The sequence below is a fragment of the Xiphophorus maculatus genome, chromosome 15 (assembly GCF_002775205.1).
Source record: "Xiphophorus maculatus strain JP 163 A chromosome 15, X_maculatus-5.0-male, whole genome shotgun sequence".
In the NCBI taxonomy this organism is placed as follows: domain Eukaryota; kingdom Metazoa; phylum Chordata; class Actinopteri; order Cyprinodontiformes; family Poeciliidae; genus Xiphophorus; species Xiphophorus maculatus.
The window spans coordinates 21,389,983-21,409,801 of NC_036457.1; the positions used below are offsets into that span (position 1 = coordinate 21,389,983).

At 37.8% G+C, this 19,819-nt stretch overlaps 1 protein-coding gene and 5 non-coding genes across 6 annotated transcripts in view; 1 reads left to right on the plus strand and 5 right to left on the minus strand.

Moving 5' to 3' along the window:
- Nucleotides 1–38: 38 nt before the first annotated feature.
- Nucleotides 39–111, minus strand: trnak-uuu. Its single transcript has one exon. It is a non-coding gene; the product is annotated as a tRNA-Lys (tRNA).
- A 252-nt stretch (nt 112–363) lies between these two features.
- Nucleotides 364–436, minus strand: trnak-cuu. Its single transcript has one exon. It is a non-coding gene; the product is annotated as a tRNA-Lys (tRNA).
- Nucleotides 437–703: 267 nt separating this feature from the next.
- trnal-caa lies at nt 704–814 on the minus strand. The gene is made up of 2 exons: nt 777–814; nt 704–749 (listed from the first exon to the last, which is right to left on the minus strand). It is a non-coding gene; the product is annotated as a tRNA-Leu (tRNA).
- Nucleotides 815–1,046: 232 nt separating this feature from the next.
- Nucleotides 1,047–1,119, minus strand: trnak-uuu. The gene has a single exon. It is a non-coding gene; the product is annotated as a tRNA-Lys (tRNA).
- Nucleotides 1,120–1,371: 252 nt separating this feature from the next.
- Nucleotides 1,372–1,444, minus strand: trnak-cuu. Its single transcript has one exon. It is a non-coding gene; the product is annotated as a tRNA-Lys (tRNA).
- Nucleotides 1,445–12,162: 10,718 nt separating this feature from the next.
- Nucleotides 12,163–19,819, plus strand: part of LOC102230618 (opsin-5-like) — a 36,446-nt gene continuing 28,789 nt past the window's right edge. The window contains exon 1 of the mRNA XM_023347248.1: nt 12,163–12,353. The gene's annotated coding sequence lies outside the window, so the exon portion shown is untranslated. The remainder of the gene's footprint in view (nt 12,354–19,819) is intronic.

The window sequence follows — 19,819 nt, forward strand, 5'->3', positions numbered from 1 at the left end:
TTTACCCATCAACAATGTAAAGTAAATCAATCTTGAAACGCCCAACGTGGGACTTGAACCCACGACCCTGAGATTAAAAGTCTCATGCTCTACCTACTGAGCTAGCCGGGCTTGAAGACAAGACCTATATTTGCTCGTAACAATGCAAACAAAGTTTATTTCCTAGCTTGTACTAAAGTACTACAACAAAACACTGCTAATACTTTAGGCAAAAATGCTATCATCAAATGTAGACCTCTCTCAACTGAATTTAAACATAACAACAAGTGTTTAAACGAGACCGCTCCGATGGCAGAGAGTAAGTGTCATGAAGTACTGGGCCACATAAACCCATTAAGAACATAAAGTAGGTCAAATTAGAAACGCCCAACGTGGGGCTCGAACCCACGACCCTGAGATTAAGAGTCTCATGCTCTACCGACTGAGCTAGCCGGGCTTCGGTGGCAACCAATTTATTCACCATCGACGGTGCAAATTGTGGATTCAGCGGCTACATTAAAATCGGCCGGGTAGATCGGGAGTCTGCAGCAATTTTCCATAAAACTGGTCTTACGTGACATATAAAATACTGTCAGACCATAAAAGAATCTTGTGCACAGTCTGTCATGTGCATATGGAAGGCAGAATCAAATTAGCCACCACATTTACAAAGAAAGAATTTTCACACCATGAAATTTGCTCTAGAGATCAATCACATAAGTATTGTCAGGAGTGGGATTCGAACCCACGCCTCCATCAGGAGACCAGAAACCTCTCCAGGAAGTAAGGGGTAAAGCCTTGAGTCTGGCGCCTTCGACCGCTCGGCCATCCTGACCTGTGTTGCTCCATACTTAGAAGGTACAAAGGCACTGGGCCTAATCTTGACGGCTTTTTCAATGTACTCGCAGTACTAAAACAAACAAATTGTGACATGTTTTGCCAAAGGGCTATGAGTAAATCTAGACCTCTATCAATAGCATTCAAACATTGGTTCTGCAAGGTTGAGGGATATACAACCACTAGTCCACATTTACCCATCAACAATGTAAATTAAATCAATCTTGAAACGTCCAACGTGGGACTTGAACCCACGACCCTGAGATTAAAAGTCTCATGCTCTACCTACTGAGCTAGCCAGGCTTGAAGACAAGACCTATATTTGCTCGTAACAATGCAAACAAAGTTTATTTCCTAGCTTGTACTAAAGTACTACAACAAAACACTGCTAATACTTTAGGCAAAAATGCTATCATCAAATGTAGACCTCTCTCAACTGAATTTAAACATAACAACAAGTGTTTAAACGAGACCGCTCCGATGGCAGAGAGTAAGTGTCATGAAGTACTGGGCCACATAAACCCATTAAGAACATAAAGTAGGTCAAATTAGAAACGCCCAACGTGGGGCTCGAACCCACGACCCTGAGATTAAGAGTCTCATGCTCTACCGACTGAGCTAGCCGGGCTTTGGTGGCAACCAATTTATTCACCTGCAGCAATTTTCCATAAAACTGGTCTTACGTGACATATAAAATACTGTCAGACCATAAAAGAATCTTGTGCACACTCTGTCATGTGCATATGGAAGGCAGAATCAAATTATTATTGTCAGGAGTGGGATTCGAGCAAATGTAGACCTCTATCAATAGCATTCAAACATCACAGCAATGACATGCTCATGCTCTCCCGACTGAGCTAGCTGGGCGTTGGTGGTAGCCAATTTATTCACCATCGCCAATGTCAGGAGTGGGATTCGAACCTATGCCTCCATCAGGAGACCTGAAACAAGGAAGTAAGTGGTAAAGCCTTGAGTCTGGGACCTTCGACCGTTCCCCCGCCTGACTTGTTTTGGTGTACGCTTAGAAGGTCCAAAGGCACTGGGCCTAATCTCGAGAGTTTTTTCATCAAAAACATAAATTAAGTCAAATTCGAAACGCCCAACGTGGGGCTAAAACGCCAGGCTTTGGTTGCAATCCTTTCACTCAGCACTGCCTATGTAGACAAAGTTAATTCTGTAGCTAAATCACTGTTGCCAGTATAGGTCGGTCATTTGACTGAGCTAGCCAGGCTTGATGACAAGCTTTTCATTTGCACGCGCCAATGCAAGTAAATTGGTTCCCCTAGCTTGTACTATAGTACGACGACAAAACACTACTTATATTTTTTGCCAAACGGCAATAATGTAGACCTCTATCAATAAAATTTAAACATAACAGTAAATATTTCAACAAAGTTGATAGATTTTCATCCATATTTCAAAAAGTAGTGGGACACATTCACCCATCCTGAAGGTAACCAAAGTCAAATTAGAACTTCTCAATGTGAGGCTCGTAATCTCTACCTTTAGCTTTAGATTCTCATTCTCTGCCTACTGAGCTATGTATGCCCAGTGATTCTTTTACACAGTAAAGCACCCATTTAAGTACTACTGATCAAGCTATATTTATTTTTGATTATTTTGTGAAGATCACCTCTCATTTTGACATTAAGTGCTTATTGGAAAAAATGTCCGAATTTTGTTGTATCATGTTGATTTGTAACCGAAATAAAAATGATTACTTTCTTTAAATGATGTATAACTTGTTCACCAAAACTGTCCTTTTGCGGTTTTTATTAAATTCAGCAACTGCAAAATAGGAAATACAGCTTTGCTTTTGAATAGAAAAAAAATAAATACAGAGAACCATTGATTAACAGTTTTGTTCAATAAATGTATCATGTGAAATGTTTGCTGATGACGAGTTATGTTTTTTTTTTTTCCTCCCCTCATTTTAGAAAAACACAAGAGGAGAAAAGGTTCATTCAGATTTCTAGCTGGGAACTAACAAGTTGTAAATACTCCAAGATCCCATTCTGGGAATTTTTTGGTACCAACATTCTGAGAAAAATCTTTGACCCCGATTACACTGGATGTCTAAACAAGATACGTTACTGTTTGGTTAAAAGACCATGACCCAAGCTGAGATCACAGGATACAAGTGGAGCAGTTGATTTTAGAACAACGGACAATGTCCTCCTTGTTTGTGAGTTTGTGGTAATAAATAAGACAATGACTTCAGGCAGCTCTACCTTGACAATCATCCTCTTTGCTTATAGACTGCTTTTAGTTCCTGGACTGGGTTGCAGAGGGAGTGAATTCAATATGCTGACTCTCTGAATTTAGGGGTATTCCAAACCTCTCCTACAAGTATTCCTGCATGGCCAAGTACTGAAAGCTGTGAATGCTGTTGTGGAAAAAATAAAAATAAAAAGTTTACCAAGCTCTTGTCAGGTGAAATCAGGTTTATTCATATATTGTGCACAATACAGAGAGCTTGTAGGACAATCAATAATGAAGCAGGTCGGGGTGAAAAGCTCTGTCAGGCAGATATGAGTTTTATATCAAGGATAAGGAATTAAAAACAAGGGACGAGACAGTCTGGTTCATATGCTTATTCCTTAGAGAAACTCCTACAATTATGAAGTTCTTTTGTTTTTGCTTTTATTTTTCCTCTAATTCATGTAAAGCACTTCAAATGCCTTGTTGCTGAAAATGTGCTATATAAATAAAATGACCTTACTTTACCTTTCAGCAACCAGGCAGATCAAAGTGCTTTACATTATATAAACATCATACAGTCACCAGTTGTGAAATAGGCAATAAACATTACATTTTGTCAAATGCCATCATCACAATCATCAATACACATCAAATGTGTTGATCAATGTTTCACTTGTTTCACTATAAATCAGAGGCAGCTCTAAACAGCTCGGGATTTTAGCCTCGGTTTAAAGGAAGTCTGTGTTTCAGCTGTTCTGCAGTTTTCTGGACATTTGTTCCAGATTTGTGGTTCAGCAGCATTCCAGATCAGGTGCAGCAATCTGATCTGATTTGATTTTTTTTTTTTTTTTCAGGCAAACTTGTTGCTGTAGTCCATGTGACTATAGATAAACGCAATGAAGAGTTTCTCTAGATCTTGCTGAGACATTAGTCCTTTTTATCCTTCAAGGAGATAGACGGCCAACTTTGTAACTGTCTTTATGTGACTCTGAAGGTTCAGGTCAGAGTTTATCACGACACCCAAATTTCGGGCCCGATCACTTAGCTTCTAACTGTAATAATTGCAATATCCTGTTGAGAAAATATCTGTGTTTTCCTTTATCTCTTTTAGGTAGTGGCAAAGCTAAAGCTAAAGGAAATGACATGTTAAGAAACACCCTCAAAACTAAGGCTAAAGGAAAGAGAACGTCCTCTTTAGGGCGTAGCTTAGATAGAGGCTAACAAAGAGAATTACACTGTTGCTTGATGCCATTATGTCCTACTGGCTCCTAAAGGTAGCATAAAAAAATGGACCAGCTGTATTTTGGTATTAATAAATGAAATTAATGAATTCAACTCACTAACCCTTCTTCAACCTCATACATCAAGAACTTAGCATGGAGAACGGCTTATTCTCCACAATACATACAACAGCTAACCACCTACACACCCCACAAATACAGCCACAAAATCTACACGTGACACAAAGGTGGTCTGTGTTTTCTGTAGCAGCGATTAAACTGCTAAGAGATGAAGTCTGCAGATTAACTGGTCATTAAACATCAAAAAGCCAAAAGAACACCTTCTTCATTTCATTTGTAAGCATGAAGAGCAGCTAATATAGATAAAGACGAGGCGGAGAGGTATTCAGCTTTTCTTAACCACATCAGCAGAAACTTCAAGTAGACCGTTAACTAGAAAACTCTGGTCAAAAGCCCCCAACAAATAGGATTTCCTTAGCATTCTAAGGAAGTTCAATCTTTCCAATAACCTGCTGTTCAGTGGAAAACACTCTGACCTACTGTGTTACAGCTTGCATCTTCAGACCGAGGAACCAAATTCAACTAAAAGCGACTTGGGCACTGAACTGTATTCCTCCATTCCCATCTCTTGTTATAATAATACTTTGTGAATTGTGGAGCGAAATGTTACAGCTTGCTGTGAATGCTCTTAGCTGAACTCTTACACTCTGTGCACAATTGAGCTGATGGAAATAAATAAAGAACATTTTTATGTGGTTGGTTGTTTAATTAGCGTAATGATGCATTTCAGAGTAATGTCGTGCAACACTGAACCAGCTCTTTGTAAAGCTGTTGCACTTTGTACATTTGAAAATAACTTTAAAACACATTTTTAAAGAATTCTAAGTGATATAAGAAAAATGGAGGAACAACTCTGAACCCGAATGGGTCAAATCTTTGATGAAATGACTTTTTTTTATTGTGACTGACTTGTTATCCCACTTGAATTGATGCAAAAGGAAGCCACTGCCATAAATAAGTTGTAAAAAGATCAGATTAATTAATTACTCAAAGGATTTTTTAAAATGTTATTTAATGTTTTACAGCTACAATTGTTAACTTTTTCTGCCCCTTATTTTAAAAAAACACCATACTTAGAAAATCTGTTTTTCTTATTCTCAGAGAAGTTTCTAATCTCATTGACTTGGAACAACTAAGTAACTAAGTATGTTTTTTACATAAACTGATGCAATTACGGTATTATGTCAAGATAGCAAAGCATTTCCTGTTCAGAGTATGAAATTCTGTTTGGTTTTGGATGCTAGACGTCATTATAAAACTACTTCCTGTCGTCTTCTTCTTCATGGTTTACGCCGGCAGCAACATCCGTTTGTTGATCAGCTTACTTGTGTGATGTGAAAAAGGTATTTCCATTGCAGTTTTGCAAAAGAAAACAATTTTGATATGGCCCAAAAAAAAAAAAAAAATAGAAACACCTCATTCTAGCGCCAAATTGCAAATTTATTTTTAAAGTATCAAATGAGGCAAATATGTAGTCAATGGAAACACAGCTACTGAGACAAAGACCAGAGCTATCAGCATTCGATGGCAAGACTTTAAATTTGATGCTCAAAGATGATTTTCACATAATTCCACTATGTTTAAGGTGGATACACAGAAGAAATTCACTCTGGATCTTTAAAACCAGTGGAGACGTCAAGCTATCAGCAGCTTGAAATGCAGCAATAGATTGATTGATTTAGGAGAGCAGATAACAAAAGTACTCCTCGCTTTTCTGATTTTTCATTTGTAAATAATGTTGATTCAATCTCCCACATCAAGATGGCGCCAGTGTGTACGGCACGCCGTCCGACTCGCTCTCTTTGTTTTGTTGTTTTTGTTCTTTTCGCTCTATTTGTACATTTATGCTTCTATGGTTCCAGTGCCTTGATTTATTATGACCGTCAGGCGCTTCTGGACATTAAAACATCGGTAGATTTACAATTTGGATGTGGTCTGGGTCCGAGAAACCGAGGCTTCGAGTTCCTCTCAGACATCCCCGCTGAGCTGCTAAGCTGTCCACATCTTATTCCGGAAAGGCGTCCCCGCAGAAGACGTGGTAAACGTGGAGGACTGGCGGTGAGGATTAAAGCTTATCTAGCATCTCTTCGCTGTCGAGGCGGCTCTCCTCGACTTGGATGGTGTCCTCGTTTCCTGGATGTAAGACGCCGTTGGATTTGTCACGTCTTTCCGGGTTTGTGCGCCTCTCAGATGGATGTGGAGAAGATTTTTTATTACAGACGACGGCGGGATAAATGGAGGAATGTGGACAGTGCTAATCTCAAGCGGTTGAACGATGTCTCCACCCCAACTTGTGAAGCTGGATCATCAACCGTCTCCTTGGCGTTGCTTAATGCTAGGTCACTAGCTAACAAGACCTTCATGCTACACGATCTCTTCACTTCTCGGGATTTGGATTTTTTATTCATCACAGAAACTTGGTTACAAGAAGGTCAGTTGTCCCCGTTCTCTGAACTTCTACCTCAGAACTGTACTTTTATAAACTCTCCCCGACAGACTGGAAAAGGCGGAGGTCTGGCTACAATTTTTAAATCCAGTTTTTATTGTCAACAATCACACATACAATCATTTTGCAGTTTTGAACTCCAAGCTTTTGAACTAAAATTAACTGAACCAATTTTGTGTGTGGTGATCTATCGTCCGCCAAAGTTCAACAAGGACTTCATTCATGAATTCTCTGAACTTTTGGCAGGGATTGCCGTAGAGCACGATCGTATTTTAATTATAGGTGATTTTAATATACACATATGCTGCCCAGATAAACCTCTGGTGAAGGACTTTTTGGACTTGATTGATTCATTTGATTTTATACAATCTGTGGTTGGACCAACACATTCAAAGGGCCATACTCAGGATTTGGTGTTATCACACGGGCTTTGTTTGGATACCATTGAAATCTTTCAGACTTGTATTTCAGATCATTTCCCTGTATTATTCTCTATCAAGATTTCACCTCCTGTGGTTACAAGCAATGTTAAACCTTTACTTTGTCGTACCATTAACTCTGATACTGCTCTTCAACTGAATGCAATCTTAGCTCCTACTACATTCCCTACTGATAACCTTGATATTGAAGCTCTTGTTACAAATTTTAACAACATCTGCTCTAATGCTCTAAATACTGTAGCTCCTTTGAAAATTAAATCAACTACAAGAAAGAAAGTTTTGGAGCCGTGGCTTAATGAAACCACACGCGCGCTTAGACGAGAATGTAGGCGCGCTGAGAGGAGGTGGAAAAAAGATAAGCTTCAGGTTTCCTTTCAAATTTTGAGAGACAGTCTAATTAATTATCAGAAGGCTGTCAAATTAGCAAAATCGAAATATTTTATTACTTTTGTAGCTTCAAATAGGCATAGGCCGCAGGTCCTTTTTAATGTCCGGGATAGGATTGTCAATCCCTCGATTATATCAAGTCCTTTAGACTCTGTTGAACGTTGTGAGGCTTTCTCTATGTTCTTTATAGGAAAGATTGAAGCTCTTAGAGGCTTGAATAAGCTGGTAGACTTAGATTCCCTTGGAATGCCACAATGCCCAGCAACTCTAGAGCACTTTCAGCCAGTTTCCATGGATGAACTGAAGTTGGTTATAAACCATCTGCGGCCTTCAAATTATCCACTGGACTGTCTTCCTACTCGTCTGATAAAAGACATTTTTCTGATTTTTGGCAGCTACATTCTTAAGGTGATAAATACCTCATTGCAGTCAGGTTGTGTACCATCTACTCTCAAACATGCTGTGGTCAAACCTCTTCTTAAAAAATCCAATCTAGACCCCAGTGACCTAGCAAACTTCAGGCCCATTTCTAAATTGCCTTTCTTATCTAAAATTCTTGAGAAATTAGTTTTTATTCAGCTTGAAATGTTTTTAAAAGACAATAATATAACTGAGAAGTTCCAGTCTGGGTTTAAAGTTGCTCATAGCACTGAATCTGCCTTGCTCCGAGTGTATAATGATCTCCTCTTAACAGTTGATTCAGGCAACATTGCAGTTTTATTACTTCTAGATTTGAGCTCTGCATTTGATACTGTAGATCATCAAATTCTCTTACATAGATTAAAACACTGTGTTGGCCTGCGAGGCTCAGTATTCCAATGGTTCAAGTCTTATTTAGAAAACAGAACCTTTTCTGTTCATCTTGACCAATCCTGTTCTGGGGCCAGACCATTAAAGTATGGTGTTCCCCAAGGGTCAATTTTAGGGCCCATTTTGTTTATCTTGTATTTACTGCCTCTTGGTAAAATTTTCCAAAAATTTAATATTTCCTTTCATTGTTTTGCAGATGATATCCAGATTTATTTGCCCCTTAAATTGCAAAATGGTACAACTGATTCTCTTCAGCTGTTGCTAAACTGTTTAGCTGAAGTTAAATTATGGATGGAAAAAAACTTTCTTCACCTCAATGAAAGCAAAACTCAAGTTCTATTATTTGGTCAGAAACTTCAGACTACAAATCCAGATCAGATTCTTGGTTCTTTAGCTCGCTCTTATCAGACCTCTGCTAGGAATCTTGGTTTCACTTTTGACAGCTCTCTAAAGCTACATAAACAAGTTAGTTCTGTCGTTAAATCGAGTTTTTATCACCTTCGGCTTTTAGCAAAAGTTAAATCTTATTTCGGTTTTAAGGACTTTGAAAGACTTATCCATGCCTTCATAACAACTCGACTGGATTACTGCAACTCTTTATATAGAGGGATGGAAAAATCACAGATTCAGCGACTTCAGATGATCCATAACGCAGCAGCACGGCTTCTCACAGGAACCAGGAAGCATGACCACATAAGGCCAACTCTGGCATCTTTACACTGGCTGCCTGTTTTTTATCGAATAGATTTTAAGATTCTTTTGTTAACTTTTAAAGTTTTAAATGGGTTAGCCCCCCCTTATCTTCGGGACCTTTTAAATTTCCAGTCTGTGTCCAGAACGCTACGATCAAATAATCAGTTATTACTTACAGTTCCTCGAACTCGACTTAAGAGGAAAGGAGATCGAGCTTTTTCTGTTGCTGCTCCTGTTTTATGGAATAACTTACCTTTCCAGATTAGATCTGCCCACAGCCTGGACCATTTTAAATCGCTTCTTAAAACTCATTTTTACTCTTTGGCATTTAAATGATGTGTGTTCTGTTTTGTCATTGTGTTGTTGTTTTTGTGTTGTTATTTTGTGCAGCACTTTGGTGCAGTCTTGTCTGCTGTAAGGTGCTATATAAATAAATTTGACATTGACATTGACATTGACATTGATTGATCATTTTCCTTCCACTTTGCATTTATGTAATAACCTGTGTTTGTTCACCCTGCAGGATCCAACTAAATATATATATTTTTTGTTGGAACAAGGAAAACCATGCTAAAAAGGTCAAGAGCTATGAATATTGGCCCACAGAAGCTTGTTTTTCCAGAAATTATTTTTAAATTCAGATTGATCTAAAAAGTTACTGCCAGCTGATTGGAGTCAGAAAATTGCAAACTGATTAACTTTCTAAAATAATCAACATACTAATAATGTTGATTCCTCTATCATAACAGCAATGCTACTCCTCAAGAACCACTATATTCTGCTCTGTAATAAAATAAAGGTTTTCTGGAAGTAATGAGCTTAATCTAGCAGTGTTGGTTTGAGACAGAATGTTCAACTTTTGGTCCGGTCTGGTTTTGTTTTTCTTCTGTCCTGCAGTGTGCTTATTCACAAACATAAATCAGTAGTCTTAAATTAGATGGCTCCTGGTTTGTTGGGAAAACTACTTTACAATTAAATGCAATGACATATCTTCTATGTAGTTTCTATAGATAAGCAAAAACCAGCCTGGAAAAAGGACAAATGAAGCAGTGTATTAATCTTGTTGCCTTCAGGACTGTAGGAAATTTCCTTCCTGATGTTTGACTGCCTCAGTGTTTTTGTTTTCATTCAGCCACCCAGAGTTCAGCATCCGTCATGCTTTTCCAACTTCAGCACACACACACACACACACACACGCACACACACACACACACACACCTTCTGCCTGCTGGTGAAGTGAGACTCAAGGCGGCATGAACCAGACAGGAAACAGTACAGCTTCATTTCAAAGTTGGTCACTTTCTCTTTAAAGATTAATATCGTACCTTGTCAGTTAGCATGCATGCACAAATGGTTTCCATATTAAAGACAGCATTTTTTTTTATAATCATTTGTAATGTTTTCAAAGCTTTCTCTATGTGTTGTATCTGAAGTGATAGCAGTAAGCTAACCCATCTAAAGTCAGAGGCGCTGTAGTTTAACTTCTTACAATTCAAAATTAGGTTGGGAAACAGACCAGTGTTTAAAAGTAGCCTTTTAATACAACCATGGGCATTTCCAAATAAAAAAGGGACAAATTTTATAATGCTGACATAAATGCCGATAAACAGTTGGAGGAAAGATTGGAAAAATGTTTGGCTGTACTAGCTGTTCCCTGCTCCCTTGGCCTTTGGTCCATCAAACATCGGGTAGCACTGGATCATGCAGATTGGGGAGAAGAAGAGGGACTGAATTCTCTGCACACCTAAAAATCTTAAAATCCTGTCAAATGAATCCGTTAGGACTGTTGCAGTTTAACTTTGTAAAAGTCAGCTGTGATTTCTCCCAGGACCAGGAGATGCAGCATCACTTGACAACTTGTGAGTCTCATCCTCCCACATTCTTCTGTCTTTTCCCAAACAGCATCTGAATGAAGCTAGTTTCTGAATCCAGTTTCTGAAGCACCGCATATTTAACCTTTGTCCATGAATTTGGACAAAGGTTAAATACTTATTTAATATACACCATGCTGCCTCGCCCCAGACGTAGCTCTCTAACGTATTGGCTGTATTTGGAAGGACGACATACTCCACATGATTTGATCGTCGTCATGAACTGGGTTTGAGGAGCACATGACCACTGGGAAGAAGGAATGTATGAACAATGGATAGATGGTCATTGGTGGGTTTGAGTGTAACAGGACCGAATTTTATTCAATAACACTTTCACTTCCTCACAACGGGTTAGATTCTCTTCTGCCTTTAAATCTGATTCAATTCTGTGGCACAGCTGCATTTTCCATTAAACATAAAATTCCACAACTTGAAATGACAAAAATGAAGTTGTTCAATAGTTTTAGTGCTAACATGAAGTGGGTTTTTTCAGGTGTGGAAATAGAAGTATTTTGCAAAACAGCAACGGAAACAGTTTTTTCCACATCAAATGTGACCAACAGCCAAGTGTTACTACTGTTGAAAATGACGAAGAAAACAACAGGAAGTGTTAGGAGGATGATGTTTTATTTATGCTGTTTTCAGACATTGAGCAGCTGGCTCCATAAGAGCTCTCACAGCATCACACAGTTCATAGAAAAGTTGTGTGGAATTATATATGTTTAATTCATAACTCTTCTGAAAAAGAGTTATGAATCCCGACTACAATTTTCCCAAAACACGGCACATGTAGCCGCTCTCAAGTAGGCGGGGCTTGTCGCTCCAACCCCTATTGAATACGCCAACGTCTCCTCTGATTGGCTGAATTCTGAATATACCTCATGCAACTGTTTACTGTCGCTGCTATGATATTTAAGGTCTTATCCCATGAACAAACTTGTTCACATGTGATTTTAATTTAATTTCTTACTTAATGGAAACGCTGCAATTACAAAATTAATTCTTTCAACAAATATTTCTGAAACACAGCTACTGTTGGAAACACTTCTGGCATTTACGACAAGATAAGACTAGGTTGTGTATCAGCAAGCGAATGGTGAAGGAAAAATAAATAAATAAATGGCTTTTATTTTGAAAGGCATTACCGGAAGCCAGCGCAGCTCTGACGCTTAAAAGCACAGAATGACGGTCTCGGTCTCGCGCCAGTCTGACTGATGCGCCGCCGTTGCTGCTCAGCAGTTAACGGGTCAGAGTCAGCGCGTGTCCGCGGCTCAGAGACCTTATCGCGTCATCCACGCAGTTTCCAGCTCTGTGGAGCAGGAAGACAGGCAGCTCACGGGGGGACACGGAACTTAAAGTGGGATGACATCTCAGCGATGAACAGAGGGTGAGTTATGAAGGCAAAAATCTCTTCAGGACCGTTTAACTCTGTACTTTAAACTAATTATTCCGTCTTTTGTTGAAAACCAAGAAGAAGATTGAAGTGTGTTTGTTTAGCTTAGTAATGTGCTATTGTAAAGCAATGGCTATGAAGGGTTTTCCTTTTGTAATCCAGTCAGAAAGGATGAAAAAGATTAATTTTCTCTATATTAAAACCATAATACTTTCTTGATGACGACAAAGTTTGGAGTCTGGAGATATGTTTTGGCTTTTTCTTTTTTTTTTTTTTTTTTAAAGATGATCTATAAAAGCTCTATTTTGATTTAAACAGAGATCTTATGGGAACTTGAATTGTGTTAAAGTAGAAAAGATTCATACATAACAGGTGTCATCTTTGAGATTTACTACCTGACATATTGTGATGTTGACTTAAGGTTTCTGTGTATACACCGTGTTCCAAATTATTATTCAAGTGATATTTTCTCAGATTTTCTGACATGGTCAATGCAAATGATGGTCAGTATAATTTTCAAGTCATGAACTATTACAGTATAAATCAAAATTTACTGAAGATGAGAACAGTATTTTCTTTCAAAAATAAAAAACTCAAAATTCACTGTTCCAAATTATTATGCACAGTAGATTTTCTAAACATTTTATGGATTATAAAGAACTGCAAACGGTAAGTCTTTGAATGTGCACCATTAAATGGTCACATGTACTAAAATCAAAAGCTATTTCAATCAAAAGCATCTCAACAGACTGAGTTACATGTTAACATTGGACCTTCTTTGATATCACAGCACAATTCTTGATCCATTGAACTTGTGAGTTTGTGGAAAGTTTCTGCTTGAATTTCTTTGCAGGATGTCAGAAAACCTTCCCAGAGCTGCTGGTTTGATATGAACTGCATTCCATCCTCAGATCTTCTGCTTGAGGAAACTCCAAAGGTTCTCAATAGGGTTGAGGTCAGAGGTCAGAGGAGGATGGTGACCACACCATGAGTTTCTCATAGCAGCCAATGACACAGTGGTATTCCTTGTAGCATGAGATGGTGCATTGTGATGCATGAAGATGATTTTGCTACTGAAGTTATGGCTCTTCTTTTTGAACCATGAAAGAAAGTGATCAGTCAGAAAGTCCATATACTTTGCTGAGGTCATTTTCACACCTTCATGGACTCTGAAGGACCAATGATTCTCTCCCCATGATTTCGGCCCAAAGCATGACTTCACCACCTCCTTGCTGACGTCATAAATCTAATGGCACAACAAAAAATTTAATCTGTATGACACTTAAATCCAATTTGCATAATAATTTGGAACACAGTGCATTTACTTCCTGCTATGTTATGCAGCTGACCATAATGACAACAAAAATATAAAATATTGTATGAATACGTTTACTAAAATTCCAACACAATTTGGCTTCAAAGTGCAAAAAACTTTTGTCAACACTGATTCTATGGAAAAAGTGTTAATTTTGCATAGAATACCAAGAGAATAAAGTAACGATGTATTATGCACTGCTGCACTGATAAACGGTTTCTACACGTTTCTGTTGCTTCCAGAAGAAAAGATTTAGTTATTCAGGATGAAACAACCACATGAAATTGTTTTAGATTGTTTTAAAAATTCCCCTTAAACTACTTCAAGCTTTAATTCTGACAGATCCGTATTCCACACATGCAAATGATCAAATTCGAAGCTCATCTAATGGTAATAGTTATTACCAATTATGCCTAATTTGGCTAATTTGGCCAGTAAATGCTTGTTTGCATGTTGTTGTGTGTGCTATAGACATGTTACTGATCTCTACTTAATTTTTAATTGAGTCAATTGAGTCACCCTACATAACTGTAGGGTCTGCAATTAATGAATCAAAATGAATCGCATTTTAATTAAAAACCATACATAGACAAAAAAATATTTTTAATTCAAAATCTCCCATATATTGAGAAAATAAAAATGTATAATTCAAGGAAACCTTTTTTCTGCTAAATTACTGAACAGTCACGTGAGATTAGGAAAAAAAATATATTAGTTGTTTTTTTATCTCCAAGTTAATTAATCCAATTTTCATCAAAAATACATTGATAAACCTTTTTCGCTGGTAATAACTAAATAAATATAAGTCCGACGTGTTTCAGAAAGCCTTGATCGTTCATGAAACCTATTTAGAAATGTGGACTGTAGATGACGTCTGCGCTGGCGAAACATGTTTAGCAATGAGATGCAAAGCAATTTACTAAGAGAAACGGCTTCGTCGTCATTTGTTCTGTTTGTAGTTTACATTTTCTCTAAATTCACCAATTAGTGCACAGAAGAAACATTCCAGACCAACAAATTAGTGCAAAATAACTGGATATGAGAATTAATAACGGCAACAAAAATAAAATAAACAAACAAGCAAAAAAAAGAAGGTCTACATTAAGATGGGTGCAATCAGAACAAAGACATGACATGATTAAAACCAATGAAATTGTTTAACATATGTAGGTTAGCATATATATATATTTTTATATATTAGCATATATATATGTATTTTTTTCTTTAATCTTGTTAGTTATTTTTGATTTGCATTATTGTCTTCATATTCTCTAATTTTCCTTGATTAATAAAAAATATTTGATTAGAATTGGAAAAGAGCGAGAGAGAAAGAGAATGAATACACAGACAAGTAAATAAATAAAAGTATACACCAGAACATGGAATAAGTAACACATTGACAGACGTACCAAAAAAGTGATTAATTTCACACAAAAAAATTGAATTGTGACCCATTAAATCCATGTAATTAGTTAAACTATAGCTAAGAGCATGCAATGAGAGGTTAAACTATAATGCTAAAACAAGCTACAAGTGGCATGTCTGTGAAGGCTATCAGAGCAGAAAGACGAATTACTAATAAATCAACAATGTCAGTTTATGTTAGGAGCAGTAAACCTTAATAGGTGAAAATATGTGCTGAGGGTCAACTTGTACATGTTGTGCTTGTCGTGCTCCACAACTCCACAAAGGCTACTGTTAGAAACTTGGAAGAGACGCCGTCTGGTCCTCGCAGAGCAGAAAATGCATTACTTGCCCCATAAATGGAACCTCTCTTAGAGCAGACAGAGACTCTTTTCAAAAAGCGACTCTTGGAAGAGCAGAGTCTGCCGACTAAACCTTTCACATGAGATCCATAAGACGGAATAACCCTTTAAGACTCTTGGGTTGCAGCGATCACATTGAAGCATTCAACGACACAGAACTGTTGGATGGCAGACGGCTGTGGGGACAGGAAGGTGTGAGATTCTTCCAGTGTGATTTAAAACAGCAGATTCTCAAGGTATTAACACACAAATTTCAAGCCCAGGTCTTTCATCCAGAGGTCTGCTGATAGCGGTGAACCTTCCAAGATGAAGTGATCCAATCTGTTAGAGCTCTGAGTTTGATTAGTCTGGTCTTAGAGGTGTCTGTGTGATTAAGACAGACACTTTAGCTGGATAGGAGAATGATTTTCTCTTATCTGAATTCTTCTGCTGGAATCAAAAGTAATGAAGTTTCAAAAATACATGAAGCAAAGGATTTTGTTAAAACTGAAAACTCTTTCTGATTTTATACATTAAATATTCTAACAGATCACCAAACAATGCATGTGATTGGATTCACAGAGCAAATATTTTGTTCGTCAGATAAACACAACCGTGTTTGTCTTTTTTTTTTAAAAAAAACGACTGCCTGGTCAAAATAATCATCAACTGGGATTAGGTAAGCAGACAGGCAGGAGCCTCCCTATGGAAACTGATTTCATAGAATTCAGCTGTCAGCAACGTGTTTAACCCGATGCATACAGAGGCAGTGAGCCGCCTTTGAAATCTTTCTGAAATCATCATCACTTAGGAGAGAGTGTATGCAGAACTACCTCATATGAGGGGAACAATGCAAGGATTAATTGAATAAATTTAAAATTATGCCTGAGACCTTGTGGATTATTTTGAGATGTGCTTAGAGCTTGGATTAATTAGTTGGCATTTCTAAATGAATCTTCATGTGATGAGACTACAGAGATCCGGTACCGAAATGAAATCTGAGGTTTAGCACCGATCAGGTACAGAAGAACAGCGCTGACATTTGTTTTTTTGTTTTTTTTTAAACAGACATAAATGTACCGAATCTGATAACTCTGCACCAGCACAGCTCACTTAAATACACCAACGACTTCACCAGTTTGGTCAAACATGTAAAAACAACTTTCATTTATTCAGTCAGTGCAAGTGGGAGAATAACAGCCGATGGAAAATAAATAATAAAGAAACAGAAACAACAGGTCGACTACCTTTGGTCAAACCTGTAGAAAATAAACTGCAAGAAACCTTCTTTCAAATGATTCAGAAAGTGGTATTAGGAACTCTAAATATGTAAAAAATAATAATAATACATGACGTCACTCAGAGCACAAAGCGTAGAATTAGACTTAATAGATCTGCCCTTCTTCACAGCTCTGTGTGTGGGGTAAGGAAAGCTTAGCCCACACAAAAACCCTATTTTTTTCTTTTTCTGAGGCTGTTTGTAGTGCAGTGAGAGACACACAGAAGTACAGAAGCCACAACAGTTTCCCTCCTGGGTAAATGCTGCTGCCGCCTGCTGTGTGAACCAGACACGGGTCTGACCCAATCCTGTCTCTTCCCCGCTAAGAACGATTTCCTGTGTGTAACTTAGGCGTTTGAGAGACTAAGACCTTGTTACAGTTTGCATTGAAAGACCTTCAGAGAGGCTGAAAACGCGAGTGTGTGTTCATGTGTAAGTTCCATAGGGGCTCTTTAGCAGAACACAGTGTTGTCCAGTTGTGTGACGTAAGAGCTGAATATAAACAGCATATGATGTGACATATTTGTTTTTGTAGAAAACAGCAATTGTCAGTTGCTAAAATAATATAACACGTTAATAGTTTGCCGTAAAGTCGGCACAATCCTGGAGCGTTTGGGTTTTTGGTTTTCTTCAGTGTTTGCTGCCATATTTAGTTCAGTCTTGTGTTGTTATTGTTCAAAAGGTCTCCCCGTTTTCTTGTTGTATGTTTTAGTTGTGATGCAGATATTGCATTTAATTCCTCGTGATCTTAAAAAGTCTCAAATTTGAGTTGGTGAAACCTGCAGAAACCCTGGATGAATAACTTGTCAGTTTATGAGCTCAAAAATACTTTTATAACAATTCGATTAATTATTGGAGAAAAGAGAAGACTGTTCATTTAACGCTCAACAAGTAATCTTATATATACAAACTGAGTCGCATGTTGAGCTTTGCAGTACTTATGTTCACGTAAGCTATCAAACATTGCCATTGCTTCGAATGTAAATATTTCATTTTATAAATTAAACAAGAAATAAATTCTTGAATATAGTGGATTTATTAGCGGGATTTATTAGCGGGAGTCCTACTTTGGAAAACATAAAAATGTCCCCCAAAACTACTTTGGCCTTGACTTAAGATTTATTAAGGCTGTTACATGACGCAAAAATAGAGAAAGATAGACAATAAAATCCAGCCAATAAAATGATTTAATAGATAAATCAGATTGGTTATCTCAGCTCCCTGACTTCTGTAAAGACTCCCAGCTGCTCTGTTCTCACTCTCCTCTCTTTGCTTCTGTAACTCAACCATCACACCAGCAAAGAGTGAATCCAGAATCACCACTTTGGATTTTCACCCCCCCACCCCCCTGCCTTTAGTGATATTGTTTTAAATATTTGTTTCTATTTGTTCCCGGTAACAGTGGTTGTTACTGCATCGTCCTTATAGATGTTTGATCAGCGTCTTCTGCTGCATTTCTGCACCAAGCTGTTAGGCCAGCCTTCTTGTCCAGTTGATTCCCTCGGTTAAAGCCCACATGTGTGGCCAGGCATTAACTCATACTGACACAGACTAATTGATTCCACTGAGGGAAGGCTCTCTGTGTCCACAATTGTTGTCAACTTGGCATGGCTTCAAAATGAATATCTCTTCTGTTGCATGACCTTTAAAACTTAAGAGGCAATAATTAGGAAGGCAGAGATTAGTTATTAAGGTTGGCCGTTGTTGACGATTGTGCAGCTAATTACTCCTGAGACTAATATTTTTTTGAATCAATGGCGCAATTGCAAAAGCGGTTAATGTTTATATGCTGCAAATGTGACTGCCAAATCCAGATCATTTGGAAAGTTAATTGTGCAAACAAAGACATGTACCTGGCTGCACAAACAAACAGCGAGAACAGGTGGTGTTAGAAATAAGTAGTTATAAAAATACAGGGTGCCTGGGCATCCTGAAGTCTTATTTTAAATTATGTAAAATTAGCACCATAAAATAGCATGAAAAAATTCTATGTCCTTATACGTGGATCTCTTGATTGACATCCACTGCCAATACCAGCCTGTTCACAGTTATTGTGTCACAAACACAGATTCATTAGTGTAAATATAATGAACCTAAATAACACTGCCATGACCTTTTAGCCTTTTCTCTTTGGCAAAAGCCTTAAAATACGCCTCACCCATTTCAGAGGTGTCTGTGTTTTAGTTTTTAGTCACCCTGAACTTTAACTGCCCTTTCCCAGAGTTGCACAAGAGTTATGTGGTTGGCCAGCTCTGCTCGCTTTCATATGTATGATTTAAAAAAAAAAACAAAAAAAAGCTGTTGTCCCAGTGTAAACTTTTCTTCTGTCAATTTAAAAAGTGAGAAATTGCACGCTGTTCTCTCCTGGTGTCACTTTGACACTTCAGACAAAACTGTGAGTCATATTCACCCCGAGGGTTTGGGCTTTAATCGTCAGGATGAAATTGACAAGCTGGCATTAAACTTTTCTGACACATGGAGAATTTATCTCGACATCTGTTAGTGCCTGTCTACGGAGGACAGAAACTGACAGAAATATTTAAACGGTCCAATAAATAAGTCAAAACATTTCAAATGCAACAATTTATTTTAAGAACTGTGAATCTTACGTGATCTTAAAATTTAATTGACATTCATATTTAGTTTTGTTCCAACAAATTATATATTTAAGCATGTCATATACAGTAAATGTTACTGTTTTAAATGTATTGCTTTATGTTTTCACATTTATTTATTGATGCATTTTTGTCTCCTAATTTTTGTTTTTCCTCACAATTTCTTTTATTATTATGTGTTCTTTTTACATTTTCCTGTCTCCTATTTTTACTGTGCCTTTAATGATTTTTGCTTCATCTTGTGAATAAAGAGGGTCGGGTTCTAAGGCATCAGCTTTTGTCTCTTGGTTGCTTAGAATTACGTTACCTAGCGTAAAGCATTCTGGTAAATCCAACCAAAACAAAGGATAGTGGGAGAAATGGTTTGTGTCTTCAAGCCTCCAAAACAGGGGTGGGCACTCCTGGTCCTCGAGGGCCGGTGTCCTGCAACTCTTAGATGTCTCCCTGGTCCAACACACCTGAATCCAACAGCTGAATCTCCTCCTAAGTGCAGTCAAGTTCTCCAG